Source organism: Maylandia zebra, linkage group LG2 (assembly GCF_041146795.1).
Source record: "Maylandia zebra isolate NMK-2024a linkage group LG2, Mzebra_GT3a, whole genome shotgun sequence".
Taxonomy (NCBI): Eukaryota; Metazoa; Chordata; class Actinopteri; order Cichliformes; family Cichlidae; genus Maylandia; species Maylandia zebra.
In genome coordinates, this window is record NC_135168.1 from 12,880,560 (window position 1) to 12,903,087 (window position 22,528).

The 22,528-nt window shown below is 43.6% G+C and overlaps 2 long non-coding RNA genes across 2 annotated transcripts in view; one reads left to right on the forward strand and one right to left on the reverse strand.

The window, feature by feature from the left end:
• LOC112433374 (uncharacterized) overlaps positions 1-22,528 on the reverse strand; it is a 254,707-nt gene that overhangs the window by 99,752 nt on the left and 132,427 nt on the right. The gene's annotated exons all lie outside the window — the stretch shown is intronic.
• The window catches only part of LOC143420827 (uncharacterized), a 36,567-nt gene that overhangs the window by 12,293 nt on the left and 1,746 nt on the right, over positions 1-22,528 (forward strand). Inside the window, exons 2-5 of the long non-coding RNA XR_013100559.1 lie at positions 12,954-13,059; positions 15,881-17,317; positions 17,643-17,997; positions 21,669-21,722. This is a non-coding gene — a long non-coding RNA (uncharacterized LOC143420827). The remainder of the gene's footprint in view (positions 1-12,953; positions 13,060-15,880; positions 17,318-17,642; positions 17,998-21,668; positions 21,723-22,528) is intronic.

Here is a 22,528-nt window from a genome sequence, read left to right on the forward strand (position 1 = left end):
TAGTTGTGTAAACATCAAATATCAGCTCGGTTTATCAAGATATCGCATATTTGCAAAAGTGCTTCGACGTTTTCGGAGACGTCTGCTACCCAACAGCTCGACAGCCAGCCGGGAGCTCGAGGTTACTGATGCGGCCGAGAACGGCACAACTCCCGGCACATCATTTTCAGATCACCGCGGACTTTCGCTACTTGGGTTAAACGTAAGATATAAGTCACTTAGACAACCTAAAAATGTTATTGTTTGGCTTTTTTCAGTGTTTTGTTTGTTCGTGAGTAAATCGGTTTGGCTGAGATTAAAGTTATTAGATTAGATTAGATAAAATAAAAAATAAAATAAGATAAAATAAAACTTTTACACAGCTGACTAAACGTCAAACAGAAAACTGATTAAACAGAAGTATGAGACAGTTGAGAATTTACGCCAGTGTCCTGTTATACTTTAGATAGCAAGGATCAGACGGCTGAGTTTATTAAACTCCACCGAGACAGCGGTGACGCTAATCAGAAGGCTAGACCGTCCAATTTCACGGCCGTTTATTTCCGGCGTACCCGATCTTCTGAGGACCCGGCCCACGTAGACCGCGAAGGCCAGGTCCTCAGGAGGATGCAGCCCATGAATTTGGACACGACCACTGTGTCTACTTGATCCACGTCTGACTCCGCGAACCCATAATGTTTCCACACCACTGAAGTTTTTTTTTTTTTTTAACCTCTCTTTTCAACCAATGGCAGTCACTCTCCTCTCCAAATAACTTCTGCTTAGCTTTCCGAGCTTCCCTTGGGTCTTCTTAATTGTTGTGATGCGTGTTGGAAATGCAAAGAGGTGCGCTCAATTTGCCACACGGAGCAGCGCGAGAGTAAAGCACGGGGGAGGGGCTAATAATCGGCTCAGTCATTTTTAATGATCGTTGAAAGCCCAGATCGTAATCGTGATTAAAATTCGATTAATTGAGCAGCCTTAGTGTAGAGAATAACATCCTCCTTCCTACTCTTACTCAGGGTCTCATAACACTTATTCCAAAGCCAAACAAAGACTTACTTCTTATTGATAATTGGAGACCCATCTGTCTGCTCAATGATGACTATGAGATTATGGCTTTAGTACTTGCTAACAGAATGAAAGAGTTCTTGGACAAAATTATCGATGAGACACAATCAGGCTTTATGAGAAACAGACACCTTTCTAAGAACATGAGACTGGTTTTAGATCTACTTGATTACTCTGATTTGGTATCTGACTATAGCTTCATTCTCTTCCTGGATTTTTAAAAGGCTTTTGATACAATTGAACATCAATTTATTTTCCACTCTTTGGAAAAATTTGGCATTTTTCTGTAAAGCTATCAAAACCTTGTACACGAATGGCAATAGCTCAATTAAAATGATTAAGACTCCACCCCGAGATTTGACCTGTTATACAAGGAATCAGCACAGCTGATAAGGAGCTCATCATCAGCCAGCTAGCTGATGACACCACACTCTTCTTGAAGAATGCAAATCAAATCCGTCCAGCCCTTAGTGTTATTAGTGATTTCTCTGAGGCATGTTAATACTTTTAGCTATTTTATATCCATAAATGTAAGTTTATTAATAAAACACCATATTTCTGCCTTTTTATAAGGATATGAATTGTACATACAATCAATTTCAGACTCAACCAACAAAAAGCCTCTCAGAACAATATTTATATTGTAACAGTTGCTATTGTAATGCAGTGTATCGGCACATGGCGGCGCCTCCTGTCTCACGACTGGTGTCACCCCCTTTTTGTTCTTCTTCGCACTCCTCCTGTAATGGATGCTCCCGTGTGTACGCGGACTAGTGTGCTCTTTAGTAATGTGTGGTAGAGGTAGCACTTTTATTTTTGATATTGTAAATAAATGAGTACTTTTTGGAAAGTCAGAAGCTGTTGCTCATTCGCTATCCACCTGCACACCTCCGCGGCTGGCTTCATCTCCACTGCACGTTACAACTGGCGCCCGAACTTTTTCCCCTTGGACTTCAGACGATTTTTGCATCCCGCCGAGGATTCTTCTCTTCTAGCACGTGAACTGTCTCGGAAATCCCCCCAGTTTTGCGGACGCTCGGACGTTTTCTCCAGCCATGGCCGCAGCCTCAGCTCAGGTGGGACCCGACTAATTTCTGGATACCGTGGTGTGCCGCTGCTCCGCTTGGGAGAAAGAAAAAGAGAGAAGCTGACTCCGCGACGCAAATGGACTCCGTGGATTTGTTATTTGTTGTTGGTTTCGTCTTCTAAGGATTAATTCTTCTGTGGAGAGCCTGGACATGAACATTTCTGCTGGCTTTTCATTCCCCTTTCCCTCTGCTGAGACTGACTGTAGCACATGTAAGTGATAGCTTGGCCGACTACAACCGTTGGTGCTGGTCTTCGGCTCAGTATAACGAAACGACTTAAAACTAATCTTGCATTGAGCTCTAGTGTTGCAGACATGCTATTGTAATAACATGGTTCTGATCACTCCAGTCTAATTTCAGTTGTTGGGCGAAATTTTATATGTGGTTTTTCTAAATTTAATCTTGAACGCATTTTTGCAGTTTTGTCTTTCTAGTCTGACCTAACTGACTCTTTTACTGCTATATCATTAACTGCTCTGTGCCCTGGAGCGGCTTAATTTTTTTGAAATCGCAATGGCACACTGCCCAGACGACTCTGACTCAGACATGGAACTTACCTCGTTACCTATGTGCCAGATAGTTGAAAATGTGACTCCTAGCCTTAGCCAACAAGTGGTGGAGTTAAGAACTGAGGTGAATAAGCTTAGTGATTGTTTACGTGACTCACTGAACATACAGCAGAGTTTACTAAGGCAGTGGGACCAACTCACAACGGGGAACTCTCCCCCTCCTGCAGTCCCACAGTCTCCTGTTTTCCCAATGGCCACATCGACACCTTATGTTCATGTGATGGACAAAACTGAACCCACCAACAGTACCAATCCGTTCCTGCCCAGCAACCCATTTCAACCTACAAATCCTTTCCTCCCATCTCACTCACTTGAACTCAGCAGCACTTCCAGAGTGATTGCGGCAGCTTTACATCACGCAAAGCTGGAGCCTCCTGTGTATGCTGGGGATGGAAAAGTGCAACCTGAGGACTGGTTAAATGCAGTTGGCACATACAAAGCCTCATTGAACCTAACTGATGGGCAATTGCTAAACGAACTGCCACACTTTCTTGCAAAAGAGCCCGGGAAATGGTTCAAGGCACTGAGCTCCCACATCACATCATGGGCTCAATTCTGTCAACTGTTTAAGACAGTTTTTCTGCCCTCCGACAACCAAGAACGCATCCTGAGAGGAATTTTGGATCGTGTTCAGGCTCAGGACGAGCCGCTCCCAACCTTTGTTGCCCACATGTTGAGTGAGTTTGACAAACTGAAGAGCCCCCCACCTGAAAAAGACAGAATTGACCTAATTAGTAAACATGCTCTCGAAAAATACAGAGTTGCCCTGTATGGCGCTAATGTCACTTCTGTAATGGACCTGCTGCTACGCGCTCATGAGCTTCACTCAGTGCTTGGACCACAAAGACCACAGCCTGCTTTATGTAGCAAAGACAACTATAAGCCTGAACCTTACTGCTTCAAATGCTCTCAGCCAGGTTTCACTACACGCACCTGCCCAAACTGTAACACCCAACCTCATTTGCCACAACGAGCCTCGAATACCGCTAGGCATGGCCCAGTCCAGCCATTGCCAGCACCTGGCCCCTCTGACCCTGGCCATGAAAAGGTGGAATTAAGCAGCACCACATCCCAGCCACAATACAGGCAGTCGGGAAACTACAGGGGGGGGGGGAGGACATTTTACAGAGGCCAACCTTCCCCCAGTTACTAACGGAGCCTCACACGCCCGATTCACTACAGGGTGGACACAGTCTTGGACACTTGGAAGACAATTTTTCACAAGTCCACTGGAATACCCCACTAAGAACGAAAGTGAACTTCAATGCTTCATCTGTGGAGTCTACCCTCGACACGGGTGCTTCCCTCTCGGCTGTACGAACAGATCTCATTCAAGTAAATGACTCTTACCCTAGAAACACAAGTGAGTGGAATGGTCCTGCAGTTAACCTCGCCAATAATGCTCCCTGTATCTCTGTTGGTGTTATTTGGCTCAATATTGGATTCATGAACAAGAACTCTTACCAGCGTTTTGCCATAATACCGTATTTTCACAACCATAAGGCGCAATTAAAAGTCTTAGATTTTCTTCAAAAAGTACGGCGCGCCCTATAGCGCAGTGCGCCCTTTGTGTTGTAAGGAGGACGTAGTAGAGAACACCATGAGAACGCTAAAGGGTGAAGTGTGTGCGTTGACTTTATTGCACATACCTGTATAAAAGAACAGGTATGTGCGTTATGCAGGACACCGTTGTTTTAACAACCCTGAAAATGGCAAAGAGACACGCTTACGAAGCACAGTTTAAACTGAAGGCCATCAGCTACGCGGAGGAACATGGAGATCGAGCAGCGGCGAGAGAATTAAAGATTAATGAATCGATGGTTCGCAAATGGAGGAAGCTGGAAAACAAGCTCCGACAGGTCAAGAATACGCAGCTGAGTTTCCGCGGACATAAGGCGATCATCGAGCAAAGAACGAGCGGGAGAAGCGTTTCGACGGTCACCATTCGGCTAAAAGCAGTTTCACTTTCACTTTTTATGAAACGGTGCCATTTTTCCATCCGGACCAGGACTACGGTAGCGCAGCAACTTCCAGCGGATTATAAGGAAAAGCTGGCCATCTTCCGCTCCTACTGCAGCAAACACATCGGCGACAAACACATCCAGCGATGGATGACCGATGGAGACCACAGTTTAACCAAGAGTGGAAGGCAGCGCCGGGCAAGTTACGCCACAATTTGCCAATGGATTGTAGATGCTTGGGCTAACATGTCTGCTGGCACTGTTGTTCGAGCTTTCGCAAAAGCCGGCATCATTTCCGAGGAGCCGCACGGCACGGAAAGTGACTCTGACAGTGAAGAAAGTGAACCTGGCATGTTTGATGGAGATTTAGCGCAGCTGTTCGATTCAGACACAGAGGATGAGGACTTCGATGGGTTTGATTGATGATAAAAATGTGAGTACCAAACTTTGTTTTGCTCCTGCTTTATTTTTAAATACGCACACTTGTATGCTTGTGTGTTGTTGATGATGACAATTACTGGTAATAAAAATGTGAGTAAGGTACCGAACTCAGGTTTGCTCCCGCTTTATTTTTAAATACGCATACGGTACTTGTATGCGCCCTATGATCCAGTGCGCCTTATGTGTGTGTTAAATACAGTAATGGCACACATAACTGAGACTGCGCCTTTTAGCACAGTGCGTCTTATGGTCGTGAAAATACGGTACCAGATTTGTCCTCTCCTTTCATTCTGGGAATGGATTTTATGGCAAGAGCTTCTGTTTCTATTCACATTCCCACTAGAACAGTCTACATTGAGGACATCCCCTGCCCACTCGCAGACAATGAAGAGGACCTTCAAAATGATTACTCGCATTCACCTGGAACACTGATGTCTTTGGACTTGGTTCGCTCAGACTTAACAGCCAAACTGTCTGAAGCAAGTCTCTCAGAGAACAACAAGGATGCTTTACTAAATCTGCTCAGCAAGTTTAGCTCCTTGTTTGATGGTCAACTTGGTCGAACGGCTCTCACTGAGCACGCCATAGAGACTGGCAATGCAACACCTGTCAAACTCCCACCCTATCGCACGTCACCTGCTAAGAAACGTGTGATTGAAGAACAAGTGCAATAAATGTTGAAGGACAACATCAATGAACCTTCCACAAGCCCTTGGGCAGCTCCTGTAGTCATTGTAAATAGAGCGGCCACGGAACCAAGATTTTGTGTGGACTTTTTGTGTGGACTGCCTCGTGTAGATGAGTCTTTGGACTTTCTGGCAAGAGGAAAGTTTGTCTCGACATTGGACTTAGCGCGAGGCTATTGGCAGGTTGCTGTAGCAGAGGACTCGAAGCCTAAAACTGCCTTCATCTCTCACTGCGGTCTCTTCCAGTTTCGGGTGCTGCCCTTTCGGCTCTGCAACGCACCTGCAACTTTTCAGAGACTCATGAACTCTGTGCTTGCTGGCCTCATTTACAAAACGTGCGCAGTCTACCTGGATGACATTGTTATCGCCTCACCTACCTTTGAACAGCACTTAGTGGATCTTGAGGAGGTGCTGGGCAGACTCCAGGCTGCTGGCTTGTCATTGAAGCTCAAAAAGTGCCAATTCTGCCTCAATGAATTCACCTTTCTCGGGTACCGCATCACATCATCAGGTGTTAAGCCCGATCCGGACAAAGTAAAGGCGGTTAAGGAGTTTGATACCCAACCTCAGTGAAACACGTCCGTCAGTTCCTTGGCTTGACTGGCTATTATCGACGCTTCATTCAGAATTATGCCCGCCATGCCGAACCTCTTCACGCCATCACCAGAAAGGACAATGCTTTCCACTGGGACGACAGCTGTCGAAGGGCCATGGACAATTTGAAGGATCATGTCACATCAGCCCTGATCCTGTCATTTCCAGACTTCAACCGTCCCTTTTCCATTCACGCCGATGCATGTGACATTGGTCTTGGGGCAGTGTTGATGCAAAAGGATGACAAGGGTCGTGAGTACGTTGTGGCTTTTGCTAGTCGCTCCCTTCACAAAGCTGAACTCCCCTACTGCACTTCAGAGAAGGAGTGCCTCGCTGTGATATGGGCTCTGGAACACTTCCGCCCATATGTTGAAGGTGTTCATGTTACTATCTTCACTGACCACAACAGTCTCAGGTGGCTCATGTCTCGTCAAAACCCAACGGGCCGACTTGCCCGCTGGTCACTTCGTTTGCAGGACTTTGATTTCACAATAGTGCACAAACCTGGTGCACAGAACAAAGTTCCCGACGCACTGTCACGCAACCCTTTGCCTCTGACCTGTGACAGGCCGACTGATCTTTTACCAGATCATGCTGTTATGGGCAGCCTGGACATTCGTACTCTGCCCCCCGTCATTCTGGCTGACCGTTCACAATTCAGACAGCTGCAGTTAGACGATCATGTCACAGGCCACTCCTCAGAGACATTGAAGCAGACTCTCTGAACAGCTCGGACAATGCCACCTTGTTACAGTATGTTGTGTATGACTCTCTTTTGTATCACAGAGAACCCAAGTCCACATGTGCTTTGCACCCTTTGAAAGAGCTGAAACTGTTTGCCCCTACTTCCATGAGAGGCACCTTGCTGGACTATTACCATGACCACCCCACAGCAGGTCACTTGGGTGTTTCTAAGACATTGGCTAGACTGCGTTTTAGGTTTTTCTGGCCCAAAATGGCAGCTGATGTGAAACGCTATGTGATTTCATGCTCAGTGTGCCAACTCACCAAGCCAAGTCAGAAAAAAGCAGCCGGTCTTATGGTTCCCATTGTCCCCCAGAAACCCTGGGAGTATGTGGGTGTGGATTTTGTTGGGCCACTTCCCCACACCCCCACTGGTAATGCTTATTTGATCGTGTTTGTTGACTATTTGACTAAATGGGTTGAAGCCAGTGCTGTCAAAGAAGCTACATCTCAGGTAGCAGCTGGTAAATTCGTCACTGACATTTTTGCTAGGCATGGTACACCCACTTACCTCATTTCTGACAGAGGGTCTCCTTTTGTGAGTGAGCTTTTTGAACATGTTGTTTCTGCCTTAGGCTCAGTGCACAGACTCACTACGGCATATCACCCTCAGACAAATGCTACTGAACGCGTCAACCGGACTCTGAAAACTGCAATCCGCGCTTATGTAGGTGATAAGCACACATCATGGGACAAGTTTCTCCCTCAGATTTGCTTTGCTCTGCGCACCGCCCCCCATGACAGTACAGGTATGACTCCTGCCATGATGCTTTATGGTCGTGAGTTAGACACCCCGCTTGACCTTATCACTCAGCCTTCTACAGCAGGTGTTGATGAACCGGGTGTGCCTTACCCTGAGACTCTGAGAGCCTCCCTGCAGGAAGCTCACGACCACGCCAAAGCAGCTTTGGACTATAGCCATGACAGACAAAAACATTACTATGACTTGAGACATCGACATGCCACGTTTCGTGTTGGTGACCTTGTGAGAGTTAAGACGCACCCCAGGTCAGACGCTCAGTCTAACTTTACTGCTAAACTTGTACCACTGTTTCAGGGACCATTGTGTGTATCTCAGAGACTCAGTGATATTAATTACAGGCTCACTTGGGTGGACTCCGGTGTGGATGCAGGTGTTTATCATGTTGTGAACATGCAACCGTTCCATACCTGGGACTCTCTCACTTGCCCCATAGTTACGTCTGGCTGGAGCAACAAAAGATGGACTAATGATTTTCACACAACCAGGCTTGATCTGAAGTGAAATGTTCTGGTTAAACCTGTTTGACGCTGTCTTGTTGCATTGCTACTTTGAGTCATGAAATGTAGATGTTTCTGTTTGCTCTACTTAATCCAGTTTTATGGCTCTTTCGTGCGTTAAGGTTCATTCTTGGCATTTACTTAGAAAAAAAAAAAGAACAAAAAAAAAGTGAAAAAAAACTAAGAAAACTGATTTTCCACTGTACATATTCGTCTTATTTTCACCAATTTCATTTTTAAATGGTCTTTTGCCCTGTGTGTGTGCACCAATCTTAGCTGTAACCTATATGTATAGGGTACTGTTAGGTGTGGTGTGTGCTTTTTCAGCTGTGTACGGCTGAGGACAGCCTTTTTCTCACCGGGGGGGGGACTATGTAACAGTTGCTATTGTAATGCAGTGTATCACCACATGGCGGCGCCTCCTGTCTCACGACTGGTGTCACCCCCTTTTTGTTCTTCTTCGCACTCCTCCTGTAATGGATGCTCCCGTGTGTACGCGGACTAGTGTGCTCTTTAGTAATGTGTGGTAGAGGTAGCACTTTTATTTTTGATATTGTAAATAAATGAGTACTTTTTGGAAAGTCAGAAGCTGTTGCTCATTCGCTATCCACCTGCACACCTCCGCGGCTGGCTTCATCTCCACTGCACGTTACAATATGTTTATTTTTTTCGCCTACTCATACATATCATCATTTTTTTACTCCTGGTTCTGTATGTTCATGTTCTGTTCTTTTGTAAACTTCATCTGTTTGTATGTTGTATACTCATTGTGTTTCAATAAAGTTCGATTTAAAAAAAGGTACGTTCTAAACGAAGCTTCAGACGTCACTAATCACGTGACTCTGGCCAAACGAATCAAGCCTCGACACGGTGCTTCTGAAGCAGCGCGTTGATCTTTCTGACACACGCACCGGAGCGTCAGCTTCAAGCGGACCATCACTACGTCTCACATCTAAAGGTGTCAAGGTAACTTTGAACTGAGTTCAGTCAATCTGGAGTTTTTCCAAGTTTTCTGTTGCTCTCTGTGAGAGAAGAGCATTAAAGGCGGGGCTCTCCAGAGTCCACCAGAGTCCCACCCCCATTCTCTGCGGCCTGCTGGAGCGGGAGGGCTAGTAGGAGGAGTTGGCCGTCCGACTGCGGTCTGGGGTGTGGGGCCTCCCTGCTGCTGCGGAGTCGGGGTGGTCTGCCTCTCCCCACCGCAGGGAAAAGGGTAACACCACCTGGGTCTGGGTGCAATTCCCCCCTCCAGGGGCAAGGGTACCTAGACCCGGTTTGTAGAGTACGCTTGGGGAGTGTGATTGTGTGTACAGCGTCTCTTTATGTCTGTCTCCACGTTGGTTGAGTGTGGAGTGAGTGCATATGAGGGTGGGAATGGATGTTTGTGTCTGTGTGTGCCCGTATGTCTGTGTCTATATGTCAGGTTGGGTATCAGACGCCACCTCTCTGGGGACACCTCAGGCCCTCCAAGGTTTGGAGGCCTATCTCCACCCACCACCACTTCCCCTGCCGGTGGCGGACTCCCTCAGGTGTCGGTGTGTTGGTGGTTCTTTGTGTCTGGGGGTGGGCGTCCGGGTACACACCGGCTCACTCCTTGGCGGCCGCTTGTCGGGGCCTGGGGCCTGGGGCTCGCTCGGGCCCCTTTGGAGGTGGGGTGCCCCCGGCCTCTCGGCCTGGGGCTCGGTCACTCAGGCACAGCTGGGGGCCGGCGGAGCTCACGGGCGCGTCACTGCAAAATCCCCCTGACTTCTGCTCCGCGGCTGCTGGGCGAGCCCTCATCTGGGACTCTCCTCAGCTCTTACTGGAACAGTGGCGCGGCTGCCCCTCTGTTGGTCTTCCATGGTCTCTTGTGTTCTGGGGGCCTCTGGATGTCTGGAGTTTTGATCTCCTCCATACCCACTTCACACCCTGGAGGACGGGGCTGTGGCCCCCCCACACTCCCTAGCAGATCATTACATGGAGAAACCTTTGGAATGCAAGCATGCTGATCCACACAGGTATGCACACATGGGTATTCACAGACGCGGACTAAAGCTTTCTTGGCTGCTGCCTCAAAGCACACTGTGCGCTGTCTATCTTGCGTGCTGCACAATATCGTTTATTATTTAGTAAATATTGATATCTATGACTAGCTAGTTTATTGTGATGGTGCTTTGTTTTCTCTATTATTATGTTGCTCTTTGTTGTTTGCTGTCTCCTCTGTTTGTTTTTTTTGTTTGTTTGTTTTTTTTTTCTCCATACAGGTGACCCAGGAGTTCTTTTTTTTTTTCTCTCTCTCTTCCCCCCCCTTCTCACCGTCTCTTCTCCCCTTTGGTTTTCTTTCTTTCTCTCCCCCTCTTTCTCTCATTCATTCCCCCTGTCCTATTTATTAAAAAAAAAAAAGAAAAAAAAAAAAGAAAAAATGACAAAGGATGAACTGAAGCTCTGCCATCACGTAATGTCGCATACTGCTGTTTCTGATGTCATTTTAGAAAAAAAATAAAATAAAATAAATAAAAAAAATAAAATTATCGGTCGTACCCATGCTTCCCCGACGTCATGCCAGCGCATATTGGGAAATTCGTAGGCACCGATCGGTTTTCTATCAGCCATTTGCTGGGAGTAAGGGCGCCCTCCGTTTGCGAGGTGCGCCTGCTGCTGGCGGAACAGGGAGGAGAGGGCAGGGCAGCGGGGAGTCTCTGGCTGGCTGGAGTGGCATCTAATAACCAACTTGCAAAACAAAATAAAAACAACACAACAAACAGATATTATGATACAGACTTATAATCTGCACCGATGTTTTTTCTAAATTCTATAAAGTGAGTGCGAGAGCCCTCGGTGCGCCTGCGCGCTGCTGAAGTCAAAGTAAACTTTATTGTCATCTCCGCTACAGACAGTCCAGCATATAGAGAGACGAGACGACGAGGCTGCAGTTACAGCGGTGCAAGTAAACAAACAATAAATATAAGAAGAGTAAGAAAATAAATCTACACTTTAGGACTCGGGGTAAAGGATCAATAACAATTTAAATTTATAATTTACAGTTTGATGATTTAAAATCTCACACAACCCGTCAAAAGGGGCGGGGCCGGCTGCTTCCAAGTAGAGCACATTTCATTTATAATGATGTAAATCCAAGCCCATCATGGATTCACGATCTGAATCCTGGGTTGTGTGAAATCCCAGAAATCAACCTTAGACAAAGTGAATCTGTGAACTAAGGTGTAGGTCTGTTAGGTTAATTGTGCTGATCCTCGGGTTGGGGGATTTGTGTTTGTACTGGGGCGCAAAATTCAAACCAATGGAAGATGGACAATAAAAGTTCAAAGCCATCAGGTGCTCAGGTTAGAAAAAAGAGAAAAGATGCAGGTAAGCAGACGTGTGATTGGATAATGGCAGCTCATCCTGAACCAATCAGACTAAACTCCAAACAATACATTATGTTACAGATTTTAATATTAATTAGTCATTGTTACTTGTTGATTTGTCCTTTTCTCATTGTGTGACGAATTATGACGACTGTTTGGTAGCTGTTATTGTCTCTCTCTCTCTCTTCATGTGTGTTTCTCTGGTGAAACAATAGTTTTGTGTTAATGTTAGGGCTGCACGATTTTGCATAAAATGAGAATCACGATTTTTTGGCTTAGAATTGAGATCATGATTCTCTCATAACAATAAATAAACATAAAACAACAAATGTCTCACGTTTTGTTGTTGCAGCAAAATGTTGTCCTGCTTGAAATTCCGTCTCCACCGTTGCTCGACGCTGCGTGTACAGAGCAGGTAGCGCAACAATAGAAAAATAGTTGCGGGACGGCACTGTGTAGCGTTTGTCTAGGGTGTTGATCGTTTTCCTAAATCCCTCGTTTTGCACAGTGTTGATGGAGCCATATCTTTGGTCAGGTGATAAGTGATAGCCTCCGTAATGTCTTTGTGCCTGCGGGAGTTCGACGTGTATATTGATGTTTGGGTGGTTGACCGGGACGGATTTTCTCCTGTCACTTTCTCGTCATCCCTGACGTGCTCTCCGTTGTTTTTTCCCTGCTAATTTTAGCATCACACAGCACAGCTTCTGTATCACGTGGTATAAGGCTCCGCCCTTGTCATTTGTTGAGCAGGAAGAGTGAGCGCTTGTTTTCATGCAGAGTACGTCCCGGATCAAAATGTGAAGTTTTACAAATCACCACTTCTTTAGTGAATATCATTTCAGTCTCAGACAATCTTGTTTCTCTTACAGAGGTTGAATGCAACTTCTGCGGATGGCGGTACCACACAGTGTGCGTGGACTTCCCCTGCACAGAAGGCAACTACAAATGCTGTGAATGCTAAATAAAAAGAAAAAAATGATCCCTGTTGTCTTTGCTTGATGATTGGTTTGAGTCTTGACAATCCACATTGCTGGCGTTGCATCTTTCAATGCCAGCAATGGCAGGTATCAGTGCTCAAACCTTTTGTGTTTGTGTTCAACAAGTTGCCCACCTCGGGAAACAAACATGTGTTCTTTTACTTGTCAGATGAACATATGAGACACTTTGACTCTTCAGTGCAGTGTGGAGCCTAACAAAGATCTGTTTTGTGTCCCAGCTGATCAGCAGGAGGAGGAGAGACTGACGGAGCAGCAGAGGAACATTTTCAGCTACTTGGACTCAGCTCAGCCACTACAGAGGAAACAATGAGCTCAACACAGAAGGTGACAGACAGAGCAGGACCATATGATCAAAGATATTTATCACCATATACATTTGAACATTTGCCATAACGATGTAGCTGACGATAGAATTGACACCAGACAAAATACTTTACAGCTGCACAACTTTATTAAAAACCCATCAATGTATTTTCACTGAAACAAGCAGCTGTTGTTTATGTGCATTAAAGTTATATAAAAATGTAACAGTGCAAATGCAAATTCCTCGCTGACAGTTTAACCAAAAGGCGTTTCCAGTGGAAACTGGCCGACACATCCTGAGCATAACCATGTATAATATCCACTAAACTTCAGAAGAGGTTATACAGTCGTGGCCAAAAGGTTTGAGAATTGCATAAATATTGGAACCTGGAGAAGTTGCTGCTTAAGTTTTCATAATACAGATTTGTACTTTATTTCAAATTGAACCTTTAAAGGGGCATTTCTGGACTTTTAAAGACCAGTATGTTCCTATAGACCAAATATTTAAAGACCAAAAATGTTCTTCTCTCTTCTCTCTCCTTGTTCTCTCTCTATTTCTGAGAGTGTATCATGTAACACTATAGATCAACTTAGCTCAGAATATATAAAGCATATAAACAGTTACAGCAATATGATGCAACAAACACAGCAGCTACTGATCCAAAATACTCAAAGCTTCATAGAACTGAAACCAACATTTATTTTTAGCTCCATCCTGCTGCTGATACAGACTTTAGGTTTCTGAACATTAAACGTGTTGCTGCCTTTCATAGTGTGTAACTTGAAGGCCCTGAGTACTTTCTCCCACACTGAAAACACTGGGATGATCACATTATTTGAACATTACCTAATAAGACTGATTCAGCACAGACAGTTATGTTAAACTTTCCTAGCCGTCCTTCACAAACAGGGAACAGTCTGTCTATTCTCTCCATCTGTCAGCTGCTGCTGGCTCTTCATCCTCCTCTTCCTCACACACTGCTGAGTTTGTCCTGGTGGATCATCAGGGCTGCAAAGCCTCACAGATGATGTGCAGCAGTGGCTCCCTCAGTCTGTCCTCACTCTGGACACTTGCAGTCGTCACACATGGAAATCAAATGTGTGATAAGTTGCAGGATTCAAACACAAGTGTAACTTATAAACACATGTTCATACTTTTATTCCACAATCAGAGAGAAAGAAACAGAGAGAGAGTGCAGGACAGACAGACAGGTGACAGTCTCAGGTGTACACACTGCTACACAACAGCACCAGAGAAGCAGGATTTAGTGTTTGTGTTATTACGAGTGTAAACAAGAAGAGTTCCAGATGGTGCAGTGGACACATGTGTGACTGCTGTGATTAAAGCATCTTTCTTTCAGCTTAACGAGTGAACCGTCAGCTCGTTCAAACACACGTTAAAGTGCGTTTGGCTCGACACCACCGAACAGAGGCAGCAATATAACACAGCTAACATTAACAGTGCAGTGAATCCTGCTTGTGCCGTGATGTTCAGGACTGCAAACCGAGCAGCATCACTGACTTTCAGCTTGTTGTGTTTGTGGATATATGACTGACTTTAATTATCCACAAAATCATCACATTCTCTGTCAGATTAAGGTCGACTATTGAACGGCGTATATTTTAAAGGCTTTAAAACCAAGTTAACGCTGAAAGTACAAACATCACTAATGTCACATAACTCTGCCGACAAGGCATAGCTATGGCTATGAAATGCTCTTTGTGTATCACTTCTTCATTATGAAAGATGTCATTAATGCACTAGTAATGTCTCATCTGGAGTATTGTTCAATCATTTGGTCAGCAGCTAATAAGACAGATCTTAACAGACTTCAGTTAGTCCAGAATAAGGCGTCCAGATTAGTGTGAAGATGTTCATACTATAGTAATATTGATAAAATGCATAATAACCTTTCTTGGCTTCCTGTACAGGCTAAAATATTCTATGGCTTACTTGTAGTTCTAAAGAAAGCAATTCTGTTAAACACACCACATTTATTCTGCTCAGCTGCAGTATCCAGATGAAATACATCATCATATTACACAGTTTTCAACAAACTGCAATTTAGTAAATGCTCGAGTTAAAAGTAACGTTTTGTAAAACTGTTACATTTAGAGCAACTTTTAAGTGGAATAAGTTGCCTTAAAAAATTAGAGAATTATTCAAAACTTCAATGAACACTTAAAAGCCGATTTACAGAGCTTTTAGTTGTTGTAAATATTGTAAGACATGATTTGTTTTTGAAATTTGTGTAATGTGCCTCAATGTTATTGATATTATTATTATTATTATTGATTGCTTATATTTGAACAATTGTGAAACCTCACTGTGGATGTAAGAGTGAAATTATGTGGATATCTTGAATCCACTTTATTGTGTAATATTTTATGTGAGTATTTGACGGAAGACGAGCAACATCTGTTGTGGAAGCTAACGGGGTTCCTTTAGAATAAACAAACACAGGATTTATTATCACTGAATAATTCTGTATAAATCTATACAAATTATAGAAATATGTAATAGGAAACAACAAAATAATCTAAATTATAAAATAGTGTGTGTGTGTGTGTGTGTGTGTGTGTGTGTGTGTGTGTGTGTGTGTGTGTACAATCAGGAGGGATGGGCATGATTTTAGTGTTTGAACAGTCATGAATTATTTTTAACAGCAGGTTGGATGTAATGTGTTAGAACTACCAGCAGGTGGCGATAAGAGACCTTTAAGGTGTTTGGTGCCACGCTCCACCTTCAGGTTTAAAACTAGTGTTAATGGAGTTTGAAGGTTGAGTTTGTTCCACGACTGCATTTCACTCACTGCCTCTGTTTGTATCTCTGTCACTGCAGGACCAACATGGAGCCAGAAGTCAGCGCTCTCAGGAGGCCGACAAACCTCACAGAAGAAAGGGAGAGAAAAAACACACCTGTGACGAGTGTGGGAAGGGTTTTACTGTGAGGGCTAAACTCAAACAGCATCAGGTCATCCACACTGGAGAGAGACCGTTCAGCTGTGACTTGTGTGGAAAGTCTTTTTCCTTGAAGGGTTACCTAAAAACACACCAACTCATCCACAGTGGAGTTAAAGCGTACAGCTGTGATCAGTGTGGCAGAGCTTTTACTCACAGTAGCAGCTTACAGAGGCATCTAGTTACCCACTCTGGAATTAAGCCATACAGCTGTGACAAGTGTGGGATGGAGTTTACTCTGAAGGCTTCACTAAAACAGCATCAGGTCATCCACACTGGAGAGAGACCGTTCAGCTGTGACTTGTGTGGAAAGTCTTTTTCCTTGAAGCGTTCCCTAAAAAGACACCAACTCATCCACAGTGGAGTTAAAGCGTACAGCTGTGATCAGTGTGGCAGAGCTTTTACTCACAGTAGCAACTTACAGAGTCATCTAGTTACCCACTCTGGAATTAAGGCATACAGCTGTGATCAGTGTGGCAGAGCTTTTACTCGCAGTAGCCACTTACAGAGGCATCTAGTTACCCACTCTGGAATTAAGGCATACAGCTGTGACAAGTATGGGAAGGGTTTTACTGAGAAGGCTAAACTAACACAGCATCAGGTCATCCACACTGGAGAGAGACCGTTCAGCTGTGACTTGTGTGGAAAGTCTTTTTCCTTGAAGGGTTACCTAAAAACACACCAACTCATCCACAGTGGAGTTAAAGCGTACAGCTGTGATCAGTGTGACAGAGCTTTTACTCAAAGTAGCAGCTTACAGAGTCATCTAGTTACCCACTCTGGAATTAAGGCATACAGCTGTGACGAGTGTGGGATGGAGTTTACTCTGAAGGCTTCACTAAAACAGCATCAGGTCATCCACACTGGAGAGAGACCGTTCAGCTGTGACTTGTGTGGAAAGTCTTTTTCCTTGAAGGGTTACCTAAAAACACACCAACTCATCCACAGTGGAGTTAAAGCGTACAGCTGTGATCAGTGTGGCAGAGCTTTTACTCACAGTAGCAGCTTACAGAGGCATCTAGTTACCCACTCTGGAATTAAGGCATACAGCTGTGACATCTGTGGAAAAACTTTCAGCCAGAGAGGGAGCCGAAATACACACCTACACATTCACACCAGACATGATGTGTACTGCTGTGAACAGTGTGGCAAATACTTTACAACAGACGCACAGTTACAACGACACATGTTTACCCACACTGAGGAGAGACCTTATCAATGTGACCTGTGTGAGAAGACTTTTAAATCTCCACGTCACCTGAGACAACACCAACAGATCCACACCAGAAAGAGACTCTACAAGTGCAGCTACTGTGAGGTATGTATTTATATTGTTATCTTGTCATTTTAGCCTGACTGTTTGGAACAACTCTGCTCATTAAACTGTGTTAGCATGTTAGCAATTCTACTGCATGGAAAAGCAGCTCTGAGTGATTATTCAGATTTTCCTTTCAGTTATGATTTTAGTATTACTGTAGTATTATGGTGGTAGTATTGTAGTTATTGCAGCCCAGTAAACTGAGTGTGTTAACTGAAACAGTCAAATGTAGTTGGACGTCTGCAGAGATGCTCTTTATTTCAGGCGACGTTCAGGATACAAATGTTGAAGGACTGACTTACACTGTCTTTGTGTCTTTGTTTAGAAGCAGAGCGACACAGATGGATCCAGTTCTCAACCCTGTCATCACTGTGGTGGTGGGAAAGACTTTCATTGTGACCTCTGTGGAAAAACTTTCAGTCGGCAAAAGACCCTAAAAGTACATCAACGTAGACACACTGGAGACAAACTGAAATACTGCAAAGAATGTGGGAGAAGCTTCACCACAACACATCACTTAAAACAACATGAACTGATTCACAGTGGGGTTAAAAAGCACCTCTGTGATCAGTGTGGGTCATCCTTCACCACTGCATGGAAGCTTAAAACACACAAACGAGTCCACACAGGAGAGAAACCACACAAGTGCAGACACTGTGAGAGAAGCTTCTCACAGTCAGGTAATCGTAACATTCATGAATGTGCACACATGGAAGGAAACTACAGCTGTGACCAGTGTGACAAGAGCTTCAGGAATCTCAGTTCATACTCTGCACACAAACGATCCCACGTTACTAATAAACTGTTTCACTGTTACCAATGTGCCCAAACATTCACCTCATTGTCTGCTCTGTGCAAACATCAGCGCGATCACTCAGGGCTGAAATCACTCCCATCACTGGATCACAGTGAATCTGAAGACACAGAAAGATCCTCTGATCAGAGTCAAAAAGCTTGAGATCAGGCTCCACAGAGTTCAGATAGAATCATTTAAACTTGTGTTGAACTGAACTGGTTGCTGGGCTGAACTTCTACATAATACAGATCTACATGGGATCTTCTTTTCTGTTGTTTTACTGAGTCAGTTTTGTCCTTTTTTCTCTGTTCTGGTTTTGCTCGTCTGTAAATGATTGAAACTCAGTCAAATAGTTCATTGTTCTCCAGCAAAACGTTTTGGAAACTCATGTCTAACAAAATGAAAAAAAACCCCTCCTAAAACAAAATAATGACTCTGGAAAGCTGGTCTTTGGTCCCCCCATTTCTGGGACATTTGAGACTTCCCTGGTGAAGGCACAGGCTCCTCGACACGTAAACAGCTGCAGGAGAGAGAAATCATGTAAATGTATTTGCTCGGGTATAAATCACCCAGCGATAGTGTTCTAGGGTTAAAGAGAAACTACATTTTCTAAGAACTGTCTGACGTTCACCTCTCACTCTCAGAAAGTATACAGACTTTCTTTGATTCACTAGTGAGATAAAATGCATTTCTTGGACAACTTGACTTTGATATATTTGTTTTCCAGGAGCAAAGGTCTGTTTATACTGGCGAGCGATGCAGGCAGGAAGACTCTTTACACTGTGACTGACTAATCTATCTCTTCATCATGACTTCTGCTGTCGTGGTTTTAAACCTGCGCAGTGGAGAAAAGAAGCTGAAAGAAGCTTCCTGCAAGTATCTGATGTGTCTTTAAAGAACTAAATCCTCCTCATCCTCACAGATACTCCCTCCTTAACCAGTTTCTTAAACTAGCTAACAGGTGGAGCGACACCACTGCGTACCAAAGGTTATAAAGTTAACCACACAGCAGACACTCTCGGTGCGTCAGCTGTGTGGAATCGAGTTGTTCTTGCATTAATACACATACTGAAGTAACTGCCATGAGAAAGGTGAACTGAAGCTTTGATGCTAAAGCTAAGAACCTTTTGTTCACACTGGCAAGTGTTCAATGTTACCATTTATGCCAGTTTATTAATAAAGTACTTTTAAAAACAGCAGCAGGGCTGACAAAAGTGCAATAAAACCAAAAATCTATGAAACAGCAAATAATGAAATATTTTCATTTCAAGACCTTTTTATTAACTCTTCTCCGGCCTTCATAGGACATTTACTTGTCTTACACTCTTTCAGTTGATATGAGTGACCAATATCTAATTCATTAGCTCACTAGTGCTTTACTGTTATATTCAGTCTGCTGACTGAGATCAGGTGACATTAAAAAAATCGCTAGTGAATGAAATGTGAAAACAAAAATCATTGTGATCAAAGCTCTCTTGTTTGCTCTGAGGCACTAAAGCCTGCACAGGTAATAAGCTTCTTGGCTTTAAGTGAGGATTTCCATTCGTTTGCAAGCAAATGAAGAAACAAAAGTTTGTACGGACTTTAGCGCCCTGTTGTCCTCATGTGTGGACGTCACATTTTGGGATGTTTAGACCAAAATACAAAGTTTTGCTCCACAAGGACCTGATCTGCACTTACGAGGTCATTATCCTGCCTCTGTTCTGTCGACATTTAAAGCGAATATCCTCATATGTGGATCTCATTTCTCTCAGAAACAAAGTTCTGGTAATTCTTTGTTTGTACATGAATCAGGTCCCAAACAGCCCAAATAGCAAAGAGACTTTAAAAATGCATGAAAGAGTTCAGGTCTTAGGAGGTTAAAGCTCTAAAAGAGAAACTCCAGTGAAACAAGTTGAGGTGACCACGTGTGTGTTGTTGTCACATGTTACTCTGCACGCCAGCAGGTGCCGACAGGTTAATCTGGCCCTGCTTTGTTTGTCCTTTTGGAGCAAAAAGCCTGTTTTTCTTGTGTTTTTAACTACATTTGATCATCACGTTGCTGATATCGTCTGATCTGCATCCCAACTGCTAAGTTTGTGTTATTTAGGTTGTTTCTTTGAATGTTTCTCTTGCTAACTGTCTGAGGTTCACCTCTCACAGAGTGAACATAATTCGGCCCTTGTAGGATTAAACTTTGTGGTTGCAAAACCGTCCATTTGTTTACCACAACTGACATGTTTCTGAATCCATCCCAGAGCCGAGGGTTTGTGTAAGTGGGTTTTTAGTGTGGGTTTTCGTGCTGGCAGGGAGGCAAAAGGTGATTTCAGTGTCTACTATATAAAGAGGCAGCAGCTTCCAGATCTTCATCTGTGTTCTCCTCCATCATCATTTCACTCATCACATGGCTTCACATCTCACCCTTCTGGGAGTGGTGCTGTGCTCCTCATGGTTTCTGCTTCTGAAATCCCACCTCAGGCAGACTTTGATTTACAGGCAGCAACAGTCATCCATAATGGTTCTTATTTTACCGCCCATCTAGTTTCATAACCACATGTCCAACTTAGGGTTGCAGGAAGGGGAGCTTCAGTACATGTTCACGTACTGTGTTGTGTGATATACTACAAGTGTTTGTCCCATAAGTATTTGGACAATGAACTCTGCTGTAGCTGTGTCTCTGTCCAAAGTAAAACAATCAGGATGTGTTGAAGTGCAGAATCAGAGTTTTAATTCGAGGGATTTAACAAAAGAACTGCTTTAACTGCTTACTGGCTGCGTTCAGCTGTTACTCACAGGGCACCACAGTGGGTGACTGTTCATGTGTGATTGGACACATTTTTAGGCCTGATGCCATTTCTGACACAACCCCAAAGAGATGTTTTGTCTCCTCCTGAGATTCAGCCGCTGAGCTTCCACTTGGTAGGCAAATGTGTAAAGAACTATATTCAGGGGCGTTTTTAGCCCGTTTTGGGGGGTGCTTCCCAAAATGGATCAAAGCACCCCCAAAGATTTCTTACTTTTTTGACAATATTTGGTGTTTGTGTGATACACTACAAAAAATATAGAAAGTATACAGTACTTGGTTGAGATCTTTTAACAACAGAAGTATAGATAACCCCCCTCCCAGAATGGTTTGTTCCAGCTCTCCCCTGCTCTGGCTCTGGTGCCCTTTGTGCCAGAGAGATGGTGGCTGAGACGCAGCAGAGCGGAGGTGGAAGTGCCTGGCTTAAAACAGGACATGTTAGCTGCATTTAACCTTCAGTTACTCTTTATATAGTTGGTAGGAGTCAGACCATGTTTCTGTTTACCTGAAAAACATTACACCAGGTAACCTGCTGTGTTAAACGTGTTTTCTGACGATGTTTGTCCGTAGCTGCTGTTGTTACCACTGTCCTGTTTGAAAAGGAAGGAATGAGAGAAGCTGCTCACTTTGTCATATGTGCCGATATTAAACCCAAGGTACTTACCAGGTAACTGACTGGATTCCCATTAACCTTATAACTCCTGTTGTGTGTGTGTGTGTGTGTGTGTGTGTGTGTGTGTGTGTGTGTGTGTGTGTGTGTGTGTGTGTGTCAGTCAGGTTCATAATGGATATAAGGACGTCTTTTCAAAAGAAGCAGCAACATTCAGGTAAAAATGAAAGAACAAATGATCCGTCAATAAAGGATAATGTTGGATCAGTGTTTCAGTATTTATGTCTTTTATTTGATGTTCATGTGTTTGGTTATTTGCCTTTTGGTTGAAAGTACACTGAGGGAGGACTTTTTTATTAGTGGTTTCAATAGTATTTTTTCATATTAATGTAATTTTTTCATCTAATACAATCTATTTGTGTATGATTATCAGTTCAAAGAGGGAAAGAACAAGGTCAGGAAGAATCAGGTAAGGAAGCAGACAGGGAGCAGTGACAGTTACAGCAGAAACTGTTAAACTGCTTGAGAGAGTTGATCACCAAACACTGATAGATTTGCCAACCTGAAGGTGAGGTTAAAATAAAAGAAACAATCTGCAGAGCCATGTTAGTCGTGTCTGCAGTGAAGAGCTTTTTATACATTGTACCATAGGCACAGTTGCCTCCATTTTTATAATTGTTTAAATTAATATTTTGTACATTTGTACATTTCAAGGACTCTATTTTTGGAGTGTATTTTTATGTATCTGTATTATATTATACGAACACTTTAAAAGTCTGTCCAAAGAATCACTCAGTTTACTTTTTACTCACTATGAGCATCATTCATCATTCTCCCCAGTAATTAAGGTCAGGATATGTATGTTTTTATTCCAATCCATTCTTCTTTAGCAGCGTTTAAATAACCTTGATCAGATTTGATGGTTTTGTTACAAACTTTTCAAAAACTGTTTGATTAGAGTTTGTTTTTAGAATTGAATATTGATTTATTGATTAGCATTCAAATATCTCAGTGAAAACAATA